The 16332-nt window shown below is 44.3% G+C and overlaps 1 long non-coding RNA gene across 2 annotated transcripts in view; it reads left to right on the forward strand.

Moving 5' to 3' along the window:
- Positions 1 to 1495: 1495 nt before the first annotated feature.
- The window catches only part of LOC123463594, an 87302-nt gene continuing 72465 nt past the window's right edge, over positions 1496 to 16332 (forward strand). For both annotated transcript variants that reach the window (XR_006639006.1, XR_006639007.1), the window contains exon 1: positions 1496 to 1568. This is a non-coding gene — a long non-coding RNA (uncharacterized LOC123463594). The remainder of the gene's footprint in view (positions 1569 to 16332) is intronic.

Below are 16332 nucleotides of genomic sequence, written 5' to 3' on the forward strand. Positions count from 1 at the left end.
AAGGACCTTTGAAGCCACTTTATGCCTGTTTCCAATTCCTTTCCCGTCTGAAATTCTGGCCATCTTCCCATACATGTTTCTATATTTTTCTTCATGTTTTTGTCCTCCAACAATAATTTATTGATGGTTCGTGATTTAAGAAATATACATTCATATAATATCACTCTACGTTACGGTTTTACTCTTTAAATTTGAAATTTACTGAAAATTTTTCTATGTCTCTCTGTTCTGGCCTCTAATTGGACCATCAGTGTTTCAAGTTGTTTGTTTGTGGTTTGTGGGAGGGAACCCAGGCTCATGCATGCAAGTCAAGCACTACCACTGAGTAAATCCACCACCCCATGTTTTTTCTTTCTTTTTTTTTTTTAAAGAAATTAAATTATAATTCTATTCCTTTAACATTTATTATCAAAAATGCTTTTTTTTTTTTTTTTGTTTTTCGAGGTAGGGTCTCACTGTGGCTCAGGCTGACCTGGAATTCACTATGTAGTCTCAGGGTGGCCTTGAACTCTCGGGGATCCTCCCACCTCTGCCTCCCGAGGGCTGGGATTAAAGGCGTGCGCCACCACGCCCGGCTAAAAATGCTTTGTTTTTAAAAGATACTTGCATATGTGGGTTGCATGCCCACGTATGTATATGCATGTTCATATGTGTGTGTATATGCATGTTCATATGCGCGTGGCCCATGTGTATGAGTGGGTGCATGTGCGCACACTGGTGGAGGCCAGAGGTCTATAATGGGTTTCTTCAACCTTAAGGTGTGGTTTTAATCCTTTTGGTGGTGTGTGACTGGTTCCCATCTTAGTCTCGGTGCCACAGACTGGTTAAGCAAAGGGAGAGGGACGCGACAAAGATGGCTCCCCAATCAGGAAAGCAAAACTTCCCAGAAATCCAACTTCTGCTTTAGTTCTGTCTCCCAGAACTGTGCCCACAGTCACCTCCAGTGATGAGGGCTGCGTAGCAGTGCTTCCTGTCCACCCGCGATGTCCCTCTCCATCTGTGCGACCTGGAGACGGCTTTCACATCAGCTGCTGCAGCCCGTTCTTGGTGGCTTTAAAGAATCCACAGGGTGTACGCATTTGTCAGTCTATTGGGTTGCAGAGGGAGCCATTCACTGATCCACAAGCTTTCTACTTTCTTCTTTCCTTCACTGAGCAGATATTGAGATTCCATGCCAGGGTCACGGGAGTCGATGGTGAGTGGGGTGACGCAGCTACTAAAGCCCTAATTATTTCCCCCTCCGAATCCATCGGGAAGTTCAAAGTCAGCAGACTGTTCTGTTTCTCAGCCTCCGAGTATCTCCTTGAAGAAACATTGCTCTTGATACAGGAGACGATTCTGAGTCTCTTAGCTGGAGACAAAGGCTTAAAATGTGTAGGAAATACGTAGGGGAAGACTGGCTCAGCTATTCCTCAGCCTTTAATTAGTTACCTATGTTTTTGCTCCACTGCCCAGTTAAGCTCCCCTCACCTGCTGAGCTTAGGGCTCCCCAGGAAGAAGGGCTCGCATTTCCATAGCAGCCCTTGCCTTGCTCCCTTCATCTGTGGTTTTGTCTGCCTTCTCCATCGGTAGGATTCCATCTGTTTTCTTACCTTTCATCAATTTTTCAATGTTTCTAATTGGCTGTTGGCACCCTTTCTTGTTTATGTGCTGTTATGGAAATATTAGTGTTTATCTATCATCATTTCAATGGGATTTGGGGCTGAGTAAATGTTTATATACCATTTGCAACCTTGAACCAGAAGCTTCAGAAACGTGGTCATGCATTCTATTTGTTCGGCACTGCCTATGGAGCTAAGAAAGACTCAAGAGAGCCAGGCGGAAGGAACGATTCCTGGCTGCAGAGGTGCGCGGCAGCCAGCTTGCACCGACTTGCAAGAGCTGATTGTTAACATTTCAGGAATTTTGAGTTGGTTGATTTCACTTTGATATCTTGAAATTGGCCTTGGTTAGCAGTCTTTATACCACTGAAGTCAGCAGACATCGAGATTCAGCTCTGTCCCCTCCTTGAGAGAGCTGCTTGTTAAACATTTATCAGCACCTCACCAGGTTTTCCCCTTGAGTGACTTGTAGTATAGCTGTATAGATAAGATATTTACTGGAGGAAAAGTAAAATAAGTCAGAAGCCATCAAGTGCAGAGCAGAATAGAACAGATACTCTGGCTTCTTAGAAATTCAGACAGTAGAAACCTGGGTCAACTGTAATGGCTGAGGAAGCTTGGCATAATGGTGGCAATGGCAACAGAGCCTTCTTGCCCCTGGCATGGTAGAGGGCTGTCACTCTCCAAGGCAGCCTGAGTTCTAGCTCCTTCACTTTCTGCTGTGGGACCTGGGAGAATGACTGAACCTCTATAAGCATAGTGACAGGCAATGATGATTGACACCTTACTATTGGCAGGCGCTGTGGTGAGTGCTTCACATAAACGCAGTATCCACTAAACGGTGCCTACTTCAGAGGGCTATTCTAAGTGTAAAGGATAGAATCCTGTGCGAGCCGTACCAAAGGGGCTTGGGGAGAAGGGTCAGTGGGTAAAGTGCCTGTCCATGCAAACAGGAAGACCTGAGTTAGTGCTCCAGCACCCAAATACAAGCAAGGAGTGGGAGCACGTGCCTACAATCCCAGCATCGGTACATAGAGATTCCTGATGTTCGATGGCCAGCCGGTCTAGACTATTTGGGGAGCTCCAGGTTTAGTGAAAGATGCTATTTCAAAAAGCTGGGCGTGGTGCCACAAGCCTTTAATCCAAGCACTCAGGAGGCAGAGGTAGGAGGATCACCGTGAGTTTGAGGCCACCCTGAGACTACATAGTGAATTCCAGGTCAGCCTGAGCTAGAGCGAGATCCTGCCTTGAAAAACAAAAACAAAACAAAAGAAACCCCAAACAAACAAAAATAATGTGGGCTGGGGAGATGGCTGAGCGGTTATGGCACTTGCCTGTGAAGCCTAAATAATTCAGGTTTGATTTCCCAGTACCCACGTAAGTTAGATGCACATGGTGGCGCCGCGTCTGGAGTTTGTTTGCGGTGGCTGGAGGTCCTGGCGCGCCCGTCCTCTCTCTTTCTGTCCTCTGTGTCTCTCTTTTTCAAATAAATAAATAAAATATTTTTTTAAAAATAAGTTGGAGGATTGGAGAGATGGCTCAGCAATTAAGGTGCTTGCCTGCAAAGCCCAAGGACCTGGGTTCGATTCTCCAGTACCTATGTAAAGCCAGATGCACAAGGTGCTGCATGCGTCTGGAGTTCATTGGTAGTGGCTAGAGACCCTGGTGCACCTATTCTCTCTCTCTCTTTCATAAATAAATATTTTAAAACTAAGTGATTGATTGAGGAAGACACTCAGTATTGACCACTGGTCCCCCACCACACACACATCCTGGTTTTGAAGCAGGACTCTCTTCTTGTCTTTTGCTGTCAGAACGGCCAACGGAGCTGGCCTGCAAGCTTTGGTGCATTTTCCTGCATCCTCCTCATTGCAATAGCTCTGTTGGGATGTCACACAACATACTACCTTGTGGCCAGTTTCACATAGGGGGCCTAACTTAGGCCAGCAGGCTAGAGAACAAGTCCCTTTAACCACTGAGCCATCCCCCTAGCCCCTGGCCTCCAGCTCTTGTTGCTCTGATGTTAGCCTCCCCAGTGCTGGGTTTGCTGGCTTGGGCCACAAATATTGTTTGGTCAAAAGCTTTTTTTTTTTTCTTTCAGTTTTTTTTTTTTTTTAAGTTGCGAACTGTAATAAATGGACATACAGTACTTTGATCTTGTTCCCATTTCATTATCTGCTTTTGTCCCCTTTCCCTCACGCCCATTCCCCTGGGGATTCTTGTCTGTCAAGGTATTCCTTCCTCTGACTTATTGTCTCATTCCTTTTCTCCTCCTCTGTCCTTCCTGGCGAAATATCAATGGACTCAGAGCCATCCTGGTCTTGCACAGGCATCTGTAACCACTGAGGGGACATGAATGTACCAGTTGGTTCACTGTTGGAAGGACAGTGCCCCAAAGAATGTCTACGTTCTCCATTTTTCTTATAGTCTTTCTTCCCTCTTTTCAACAACATTCCCTGAGCCTTGGAGGGCTTGAAAACAAAACAAAACAAAACAAAACAAAACAAAACAAAACAAAACAAAACAAAACAAAACAAAACAAAACAAAACAAAACAAAGCAAAGCAAAACAAAACAAAACAAAACAAAACAAAACAAAACAAAACAAAACAAAACAAAACAAAACAAAACCTCCTAGCCACAGCCTCTTGTTTTCTGCTTTGATGAGTTTTGAGTCTCCTCAGTGTCTGCCGCCATCACCACAGAGAAGGCTCTCTGGCTACTGGTGAGAGTGGCACTCATATTTACTCTTCCACTTCTTCAGCAATGTGCCCCGAGCCCTGGTGGGTGGGTGGACATGGCTCATCCCGGGCTAAGATGTGGGCTCTGTCTTCCTGTCATTGTGATGAATCTCAGTGTTTGCTTCTATGTGTGAAAAGAAGGCTCTTTAACCAAAAGTGAGATCGAGGGCTGGAGAGAGAGAGAGCGAGCTCAGTTGGTAAAATGGTTGCCTTGCAAGCAAGGATGTGAGCTCAATCCCCCAGTATGCACATTAAACACACACACACACACACACACACACACACACACACACACACACACACAATGAGATCAGTATTAACTAAAGGACATAAACAAATACATTTAGAAAGCTTTAATGGATAAGGTCTTGGTTTAGCTAGAGGACAGTGAAAGCTTCTCTCTGAGTCTATGACCTTCCAAGCTGTAAGCTTTTGACTCAGTTCTAAGTACCAGGTGTGAATTACCTCCTGCTAAGTAAAAACCTTAAAAAAAAAAAAAAACTGGAAAATTAGCAAATATATTTAGATTTTTTTCCTGCTAGGCCATAAGAAATGGGTGGAATTTGCTTAGGTGAATAAGCAGGTATCATCTCCAAGAGAGCCATCAAAACATTTGGAGAAGGGCCAGTAGCCATGCCTGGGGCTGGGTCCAATGCCACCTAAGGGCAGAGGATTTCCTTTGGAAAGAGTGAAAACAACAGAAGGAATCAATCGGAAGCCGAAGGTAGAGAGTCCCGTGTTCTAAGTAAAAACTTTTAGATTTCATGTGATGGGAAGTAGGGAGGCACTGTAAGTTCTTGGAAAGTCAGAGACATGATTAAAACAGGATTTTAGGAATAAAATCTGGCAGGCTGGGGTTTATGCAATAGAAATTGGAGGGGCCGTGGCAGTCAGTTTGAGGTAGCGCGAGTAAGAACAAAATGCCTGGCTGTTTAAGACAGTGCAATCTGAGCCAGGAATTAGGAAAAATACAAAGTGAGGGTTCTTTCCCCATCCAAAAATGCCAAGGGTAAGTTAGGGAGAGAGAGATAATAAGCATGCCAGGGCCTCCAGCCACTGCATATGAATTCTAGACACATGTGCACCTTGTGCATCTGGATTATCTGAGTTCTGGCAAACTGAACTTGGGTCCTTTGGCTTTGCAGGCAATAAACGCCTTAACTGCTAAGCCATCTCTCCAGCCCTATACATTTGTTTTTAATCCATGGGAAGTTACTTCTCTTTTCTTCACTCTTTTTGCAAATTGCGTGTAGGTTTTAGTACATTCTTTTCATTAACTTACATAAAGTTAATGTGAATAAATTTCTTGCACGTGTTTGGTTTCATAACCAGTTATCATGGTATATGTATTTGGTGTTTTTTTTTTTTCTTCCCCTAACTACCCACAGAATGATGTGAAATAATAGCTTTATTGTGGTTAGGGGCAATGACTTTGAACTTCTGGAGAGGATGAGGACTCCACAGTGCCGCTGTGTGTTCTCAGGCTCACATCAACCCGTCCTGGACAGGCTCTGCATAGGAGAAACACGAGGATGCCAGACCCTGAGACCCCAGGCCTTTCCCTCATCCTTGTCCCCTGCCGTAATTGACAGGGCTTCTGGAAGGCTGTGCGCACCACAGTGGGCTTCTACCTCATTATTCTGCTAACATCCGACTGCACGAAGGCTGCCATATGACTTTCATGTTGCCAGGCCCATTTACTTCAGGCTGGAGAGATGGCTTAGAGGTTAAGGCATTTGCCTGTGTAGTCAAAGGACCCAAGTTCAATTCCGCAGGACCCATGTTAGCCAGATGCATAAGGTGGCACATGCATTTGGAGTTCGTTTGCAGAGCCTAAAGGCTCTGGTGTGCCCATTCTCTCTTTCTCTCTCTCTCTATCACTCTCTGTGTCTGCCTCTCTCTCTCTCTGAAATAAAGTTAATAACAATTTTAGAAATTATTTATTAGTTAGAGAGAGAGAGAAAGAATGGGCATGGCAGGGCCTCTTGCCACTGCAAACGAACTCCAGCTGCATGTGCCATCATGTGCATTCAGCTTACATGGGTACTAGGGAAGAGAACCTTATGTTTCACAGGCAAGCACCTTAATCGCTAAGCCATCTCTCCAGCCCCCATTGGAGGTTTTGATTTCTCATCTTTCTTCAGTTTTGACTCAAGACTAGGATACTATTTAAAACAATTTTTTAAAAACTTTATTTACAGATAGAGAGATTGAGAGAGAGAGAGAGAGAGAGAGAGAGAGAGAGAGAGAGAGGATGAGAGTAGACATGCCAGGGTTCTAGCCATTGCAAATTAACTCCAGATGCATGAGCCACTTTGTGCATCTGTCTTAATTGAGTGCTGAGGAATCAAACCTTGGCAGTTAGGCTTTGCAAGTAAGTGCCTTAAACTCTGAGCCATCTCTGTAGCCCAAGACTTGGATACTTTTAATCCCTCTGTCCTTTCTGAAAAATCCCTGTAATGGTTAATTTTCTTAAAAAAAAAAAATATATATATATATATATATATATATATATATATATATATATATATATATATATATGTATGTATGTATATTTGAGAGAGAGAGTATGAATAGGCACACCAGGGCCTCTAACCACTTTAACCGAACTCCAGATGCATGCATAACCTTGTGCATCTGGATGACATGGGAACTGGGGAATCAAACTAGGGTCCTTAGGCATCACAGGCAAGCACCTTAACCACTAAACCATCTCTCCAGCCCCACAATGGTTAAGTTTAATCAAGTTGATTGGGATAACACATACCTACCTAGAGTATCAGAGAGGCATAACTTCTAGTTCCTCTAGGAGGCTTTCCAGAGGGAGGAAGACCCATTCTGGTTCCAGGCAGAATAAAAAGGAGCAATGAAGAGAGAGCCTGGCATTCCCCTCTCTCTGCGTCTTGGCTACCGTGATATGCACTGAGCCCCGCCCCCATGCCTCCCACACCATGATGAGCAGCCCTCTGAAATCATGAGAAGAAGAATCTTTCCTCCTTTGTCTACGTCAGGTCATCAGGTCACATATACGATAAGTAGCCATCAAAATCAACTATCCTACCACCATCCTTTCATTGTAAAAGTACGGTGGAAACTGGGAATAAAAGGAACATATCTCAACATAATAAAGGCCATTTATGATGAACCTCAAGCCAACATTATACGAAATAGGGAAAAACTTGAAGCTTTTCCACTGAAATCGCCTTTGTCGTCTGGGGCTTCTGAGACACCAACTTCTCTTGATTCTCCTCTCTTTCTTTGTTTTTCTTTTTCACATGTGTATGTGTGGGTGGGGATTCACAGTATGTGTGGATGTGGAGGCCCAAGGTCCCTTCCGAGTGTCTTCTAACACTCTCTACCTTATTCTTTCAGTCAGGGTCTCTTGCTAAACATAGAGTTCACTGACTCAGTTAAACTAGCTAGCCGGTGAGCCCCTTGTTCTCTGTCTGTCTCCCCAGAGAATAAGGATCGCAGGCACATACCACCCATCTGACATTATTATTATTATTATTATTGTTATTACTATTTTTGCTGGGCACGCCTTTAATCCCAGCATTCAGGAAGCAGAGGTAGATCACTGTGAGTTCAAGGCCACCCTGAGACTACATAGTGAATTCCTGATTAGCCTGGACTAGAGCAAAACCCTACCTTGAAAACAACCAAACAAAAAAAATTATTTTTATTTATTTATTTATATTTTTTGGTTTCTCGAGGTAGGGGTCTCACTTTGGCCCAGGCTGATCTGGAATTCACTATGTAATCTCAGGGTGGCCTCGAACTCACAGCGATCCTCCTACCTCTGCCTCCCGAGTGCTGGGAGTAAAGGCGTGCACCACCACTCCCGGCCGTATTTTTTATTTTTATTTAAAAAAATTTTTTTTGGCTTGTGTGTGTATGATGTGCATGTTAGTGTGTGTGTAAATACGGTCATATGTGTGCTATGGCACTCATGTGGAGGTCATAGGACAACCTTTGGTATCGGTCCTGTGTGATATGTGCATATTTGTGTGTGAATGCTGTCATGTATGTACCACAACACTCATGCGAAGATCACAGGACAACCTCTCATGTTGGTCCTGTGTGATGTATGCATATGCATGGTAGTGTGTGAATATGGTCATGTATGTGCCACAACACTGATATGAATGTCACAGGACAACCTCTGGTGCCGCTCTTTGCCTCCTGCCTTGTTTGGGAAGGTCTCTCGTTCACCACGGCGTTGGCCAGGCTAGCTGGCCCGTGAGCTGCTGAGGAGTTGCCCTGCCCCGCCTCCCTCGCTGTTGGCGTGCCGGGGTCCGCCCTGAACTACTCTGTCTGGCTCCATGAGGGAAGTAGGGATCAGAACTCATGACTTCATGTTTGTACCACTCGTGCTCTTTCCACTTGCCATCTCCCCCGCCCTCCTGGCTCCTCTTAATACGAAAATGTTTGTCTCTCAGATGTGAAATGATAGTTTTAGAGTTTCTTATTTATTTTATTTTTTAACATTTTTAGAGAGAGAGAGAGAGAGCGAGAATTGGCATGCCTCTCTCCTCCCCCTTTTATTTTACTATCCTCTACTGGGACAAATGTACCGCTGCCTTTTGATCACCACCTCTATGCCAATGATAGCTAAATTTTTATATCTGACTGCCTCAAAAATCACGTCAGATTTACCATGTTCTAAATCAACTTTATGATCTTTTCCTACAAGTATGTCTCCTGTTATTTTACTCATTCCTTCATATGTCACCGGTAGCCATCTGAAGCCTCACCAGGAACACAGGAATTGCTGTACCTCTCTCCGTGTCTCCCTTCTCCCTTCTCCCCAGGGATCTGACGGTTTCAGCCCTGGAAGTTCTACCTCTTTTCGTTGTTTGAATATGAAGGCCCTCGGGTTCTGTACTCAAGGCTTGGCTGCCAATTGATAAGCTTTTGGAAAGTGGCTGGATCCCTGGCACTCAGCGTGAGAATGAAGGGGGGTCTTATTGGAGGTCACTGGGAATGAGTATTTCAAAGATACGCTCTGCCCTCAGTCCCTCTTATTTTGTTTCCTGTCCACCATGAACTGGGCACCTTTGAGCTTCTGCCATGATCTTCTGGCTCCCCTTGGGCTGCAAAGCAATGAGCCAGCAGCTCATGGACTGAAACCTTTGAAACCATGAACCAAAATAAATCTGTCCTCCTTTAGGTTGATTTTGTTCAAGTACTTTTTCATAATGAAGAAAACTAACACACTTTATAACCAGCTTTTAGATTTTTCTTAAAAAACATGTATATGTATACACACACACACACACACACACACACACACACACATATTTACTTACTCATGAGAGTGATGGAGAGAAAAAGAGAGTATGAACACACCAGGGCCTCTTGCTACATAAAAGATCTCGGGCACAGATGTGTGCCTGTCTCTATGTGGCTGCTGGGGAATTAAACCCCGGGCCATCCGGCTCTGCAAGCGAGCACCTTTAGTTACTGGGATTTCTCCCTAGTCCAGTATCTACTTTCCAGCTCTGAACTTACTGTTGTCTATTTCCCAATATCTGAAGCTGTGGGTTGCAGCCCGTGTGTGGTTATGTAACTAAATGTGGGGGTTTTGAAAAGCTTGGCAGCAGTTGAAGGTGTTTGAATGTACCACAACAAGAATTGAATTCAAAGTCGGATGCTTAATGAACGCGCAGTGTTCCTGGCAATGCTCACCCATGTTGCATCACATGACTTCGCTGCAGTCTTGGTTGTGAACACACCACATGCCCACTTTGTACTGTACATGCCACCTTACTGTGTGATACAACACATACATGTGAACATCACCTGAAACACCTCAGCTCAGAGTCGTGACTATTATATTAAGAATTGCAATGTTTTTACTATACAAAGGTTTCTGCTCTTAGAGAAATACAATGCTTCAAGCCGGGCACAGTGGCACATGCCTTTAATCCCAGCACTTGGGAGGCAGTGGTAGGGGATCACTTTAAATTCAATGCCACCCTGAGATTACATTGTGAATTCCAGGTGAGGCTGGGCTAGAGCAAAACCCTACCTCAATAAACCACACAAAAAGCTTAAAAAGAAAGAAAGGAAGAAAGAAAGAAAGAAAGAGAGAAAGAAAGAAAGAAGGGAAGGAAGGAAGGAAGGAAGAAAGGAAGAAAGGAAGAAAGAAAGAAGGAACTATAATGCCTCAGTAATAGAAACAGAGAAACAGACTTTTAATATTCCTTACTATTATTCTTCAGCATGGAAGTGTCAAATTACTGTATCTATGTTATAATATTTGATATTAGTGTACTATACTATAATGTTTGATTTTAAAAGTCACTGTTTGGGCTGCAGAGATATCTCAGCAGTTACAGGCACTTTCTTGTAAAGCCTCATAGCCCTGGTTTGATCCCCCCGCATCCACATAAAGTCAAATGCTTCAAGTGGCATCTAGAGTTTGTTCGCAGTAGAAAGAGGCCCTTGTAAGCCAATCAGGACTCATCCACTCTCTATCTTGCTCTCAGATAAATAAATATATAAAGGAAAAGTTGCTGTTTGATTTGCTGGCTTCAGTTTCATCAAATAATTTCAATTAACTTTGACTTGAGATTAGGACAAAATTTACAGCAATTTTTGAAGCTATCCTGAACATATGTGTCAATTATTGTCACCTTGCTGAGACAAAATATTCAACCAGAAGCAACTTAGGGAAAGAAAGAGTTTATTTTAGCTTACAGTTCCAGTGGTCTTCCTGCAGATCCTCTTCCCACTAGAATTTTTGGAATTCTTCCTATCTTGAACCTTCAATCAATTGGGTCTTGCCTTCAGGACATCTTTCCTATTGTTTCTGTGAAAAACAATTGTCTTCTCCTTATGAGGTCATCTCTTTAACACATGTAGCTGAATTGTCTGCAGTTCCTTTGCCTGGAATGTTAAACTTGCTCACATTTCTTTCCTTTTTAACCTTCACATTTTTATGTCTCTCTGCTTGCCATTTTACACTCTTTCATTACAGATCTCAGTAAAAGTAGCTAAGAGAAGCCATACTGCAAACTCAATGCTGTTCTGCCTTGACATTTCCTATGCCAGACACATGAATCCATTACTTTTAAATTCAACCCTCCTCAAGATCTCAGGGCACAAGCTGAACGCAGCCGGTTTCTATGCCACAGAACATCACATGAACAACCTCTAGCCCAGTCCTTGATAGAGTCCTTGTTCCTCTCTGAAACCTCATGAGTCACCTTCCACCGTCTGCATTTCTCTCAGTCTCCTGGTCTTTCAAACTCCCACCAGAATGACTCACTCAGGTCTAAGGCTGCTCTAGTCCAAAATTCCTAACTCTTACACAGTTCTCCTGCAAACCAGTTTCAAAAGCCTGCAGAACACATGCCGGGTTTATCACATCAATGGCCCCATTTCTCAGCACCAATTTTTTTTTGGATCCATTAACTTTTTTCATTGCTTGGACAAAACACCTGACCTTCAGAAGCACCTTAAGGCAGGGAAGGGTTGAATTTGGCTCCCCGTTCCAGAGGGTGGGGTCCCTCATGGAGGGGGGAAGAACAGCAAGTGGAGCTCTACTGTGCAACCTCAAGGTTTGCTCCCCAGCAACACACTTCTTTTAGCAAGGCTCTGCACCTGAAACTTCCACAGCCTTCCAAACAGCGCCAGCAGCTGGCCATGGAGTATTGGAGCATATGAGCCTGTGAGGTCATTTTACATTCAAAACATCACCACATTCTGCCAGTTTGTACTATGTATTTACATGATGTGGCATTCTCAACATGGACAATGGTATTAGAAGGTCACTGGAGGCTTGCTTTATGAGGGGATGCTGAGGCTCTGCCTCCCTTGTGCTTCCTGGTTGTTTTGAGATGTTTTGTTATAGGAGCAGAAACCTAACTAACTCCTGAAGAGTGTGCCCTCCAAATTCTTGTGTTGGAAGCCTAATCCGAGAATGTTGACGTTTGGAGACAGGACCTTTGGATGGATGCGATTAGATGGTGAGACTGGACCCCATGTGGATGGGATTAGTGTGTTTGTTAAGAAGAGACTTTCTCTGTTTCCGCTGCCTACCATGCAAGAATGTAATACAAAAAAAAAAAAAAAAATAGTCATCTGCAAGTTTTTCCAGACACCGGACCCTCCAATACTTTATTCTTGGTCTTCCTGGCCTCTAGGATTGTGATAAACAAATTGCTATTGTCTACTGCCTGGTCTGTGGTATTTTCGTTTTAGCACCCAGAACGGTCTAAGATAGTCATGTTCCCTCAGGCCTCATAAACCCCTTTGTATCTGCCAGAGTAGATTAGATGATACTTCAGTAACAAATGACTTAAGACATCTCATTAGCTTTTGTCAACAGCATTTTGTTTCACATTCACGTGGCTCTGATCCGCAGAAATAGCACTGTGGGATTCAGAGTGACGTAGCCGCCTCTGTGTGAAACATGGCTGATTATGGTGGGGAGAAAGGAGAGTGAGCCACATACTGTCTCTGGAAGCTTCTCTCTGAGAGGGGCCACCCATCATTGCTGCCTGTGTTTCCCTGGTCAAAGCAATCTACAAAGGGTCTTGGATATCACAGAAGGAAAGACATGGAGGAGGAATGGAAGGCAGACTCCTGGGTGACCAGCAACTTACCACCAGTAGTCACCCCTATCAGTGACTTACTGTTGTTTTTTGAAGATAAAAACAAAAACCTTTTACAGAATGGTAAGGGCTTGGGTGATGTTCTGTCTGATGAATTCTCCAACATAGCCTCTGTGGTGGTTTAAGTTAGATATTGCCCCGTAAACTTCTTCATCATGAATGCTTGCTTCCTAGCTGATGGCAATTTGGGAGGTGAAGCTTTGCTGGAGGAGGTGTGCTTGGGACTGACTTGGGGTGTTATAGCCAGCTCCCTCTTGCCAGAGCTCAGCTCTCTCTCTCCTGCTACTGTTTTCCACCTCTTGTGGCAAGGAGGTGAAATCCAGCCTCTGCTGTTCTCTGCTGTTGTAGAGCTTCTCCTTGAGACTGTAAGTCACAATAAGGAAAACTTTCTTCCCATCAGCCACTTTTGGTCAGGCGCTTTATCCCAGTAACGGAGGAGGAAACCACTGCAACAGCCTAAGCACGTTGTTCTTAGAACGTGTCACGCAGCTTCTCTTCTCAGAGTCCTTAATATCGTGTCCCCTCCTGCCCTCTCTTCCCCACTCCGTTTTGCTGCTCTTCATGCCAGGTTACCACTTCCTCATAGATATCTTCCCTGGCTCTATAAACTATATCAAGGTCCTCTGTTGCAGGCTGGCATAGGATCACATATATTTCTTTCAGCGCACTTAAGTGGGTTTTTCATCCTGAGCACATCAGAAAGTCAATGTGTGATCATGGTGGTGTGAATGTGAAATGTCCTCCGCAGGCTCATGTGTTTGGACACTTGGTCCCTAGCCAGTGGTGCTGCCTGCAGAACCTTTAGGAAGGGGAGGTTTCCTGGAGGAAGAAGGTCACTGGGGCCTTAGGTTTTGCAGGCTGGTTCTACTTCCTGTTCCATCTCTGCTTTATGACTGCAGTGTGTGATGAGCCCGGTCCCCGCTCCTGCTGCGATACCTTCCCCACCATGATGCAAATTCATCCCCCCTCAGAACTGAAAGAAACATTAAACCCTTAAGTTGTTTCTGTCAAGTATTTGCTCATAGCAATGAGCACATAAACCATACAGTGACAAACGTCTACCTTCCTGTCTCAACTCAGGGACCTAAGAGAGCAAGCTTAAAATATGCCTGCTCAGCCAGGCGTGGGCCACAGGCAGCGTTATGCTATTGAGGAAAGCACTAGAAGTTGACTGAATGATGAGAAGTTGAAATGCCCCTCAAAACTGATGGAACATTTGAAAATAGCTGGCTGGGAGGAGAGAGTACCCATGTGGGGCAAGTTAGGAAGCCATACATACCTGAAATGCTCAGGGTTCTCAAGAGGAGCCTAAGCCATAGAATTAATTGGTGTTAAAGAGGGGAGTTATTAGTTCATGACCTCCCAACAATAGCTGTCTGCAGGCTTTAGAGCCAAGGAACCCAGTAGCTGCTCAGTCCATGTGGCTGGATGCCTCAGCTGTCCCGATTCAGTACTGAAGGACTGAGGATTCCCGGAGAGCCGCTGGTCTTCAGTTCGTGTGGGAAGGCTGAGAAAACTTGGTTCTAATGCCGAATTGGAAAGGCGCATGGACAAGTGGAGGCACTCACGAGCAAGCAGAACAGGCAGTCAGGGAAAAAGGGATTGTTTCCTCTGAAAGCTTTTATGTATATATATGGTCTACCTCTGGGAGGGTCACCCACTCTGAAGGAAGGACTCTCTGGAGGAAGGACTTTCTTCTTTCTTCTCCTGTTAATCCTTCTTGGAAGCAACCTTAGAGACCAGCCCATGAGGAATGTCTGTAGATTCATCCTCTGATCGAGTTGGCAGCAGACCTTCACCATTACAGCTTACACTGGCTGAGGTTTGACTCAGCAGCAGGGATCTTACTCAGCAACTAGGAGGCTCGGGGTTTGACCCCCAGTGCTGCCAAAACAAAACAAAATGACAATTCTGTGAGGGTCTGAGCCATGATAATGAGTATGTATTCAAGGTCCAAAAGGCAGAGGTAGAAGACAGGAGTGGACATTCTAGATAGCAGAGGAGTAGAAGGGAGGTAGAGTGCTTGATTGCCTCCAGTTTCAAAGTGAGAAAGCACAGACGGTAAACGTGGAAGCAAGGAAATACGAGGCACAGATCACAAGGCAGCTTAATTGTGTCTATGAGTGTGCAGCCGTTAGGGGCTTTGCTGATACGCCTGTCTTAGCTTGTGTCTTCAAAGCTTGTCCCAAAGAGGATGTTTCTGTAGGTTATCCTCTTAATTCATTTCTGCATTTTAATTGCTGAAATGAACTGGTTGTGGTTTTCTCTTAAAGTATTTCATTTAATTATTATTTGTGGTGCTGGAGGTTGATTCCAGAGCTTCACACATGCAAGGCATGTGCTTTACCACTGAGCTGTATCCCCAGAACGTTTGCAGTTTTTGTTTTCAGACAGGCTCTTGCTAAATTGCCCAAGCAGACCTCAAACTTATGACCATCCTGCTTCTGAAGGAGTTGAGATTACAGGCTTGGGTGACCACAACTGGCTCTTTAGAGAATTTTGGTGATCTCTGGAGATTCACAAGAATGGGCAAAATAGGGCTGGAGAGATAGCTCAGCTGTTAAAGGTGCTGGCTTGCAAATTGTGATGGCCTGGGTTTGATTCCCCAATACCCACGTAAGGCCAGATGTAAAGTGGTGCAGAAATCTGGAGTTTGTCTGCAGTGGCAAGAGACCCTGGTTTGCCTATTCTCTCTCTCTCCTCTCGATCTTAAGTAAATATTAAAAGAGAATGGCGAAAATAGCTTATAGGCACAACACTCTTAGATGTCTAAGAATTCCAGCACTTTAAAATGCCATGGCTAATACTGTTTCAATGGAGCAAGTGTGTCTCTTGGTGGCAGTGAGCGCTCTAGCACGCACTGAGCCCTAGGTTCAATTCTCAGTCCCAAACAGATGAAATGAAAAGAGTTCCTCAATTATGGTAAACATTTCTATAGAGTATGAGCTCACAAATGTTATTTCCTTTTCAAAGTCCTGTAGTATACTTTGTATTTTTAAACATCGTCCTCCTTTTGTATTCTTTTTGTTTTCTTTTCGAGGTAGGGTCTCACTCTAGCCCAGGCTGACCTGGAATTCACTATGTAGTCTCAGGGTGGCCTTGAACTCACAGCGATCCTCCTACCTCTGCCTCCCAAGTGCTGGGATTAAAAGTGTGCGCCACCATGCCCAGCCCTCTGTATTCTTGCCAATGTCACAGACATATGGTTTATCACATATGATAACATTTAGAAATAGCACAGGGGCTCTGGAGAGATTGTTCAATGGTTCAAGTACCCATGTAAAGCCAGATGTATAAAGTACTGCATGAGTGTGAAGTTCGTTTGTCGTGGCTGGAGGCCCTGGTGCACCTGTGCTCTCTTTCTCTCTCG

This window comes from Jaculus jaculus, chromosome 9 (genome assembly GCF_020740685.1).
Source record: "Jaculus jaculus isolate mJacJac1 chromosome 9, mJacJac1.mat.Y.cur, whole genome shotgun sequence".
NCBI lineage: Eukaryota > Metazoa > Chordata > Mammalia > Rodentia > Dipodidae > Jaculus > Jaculus jaculus.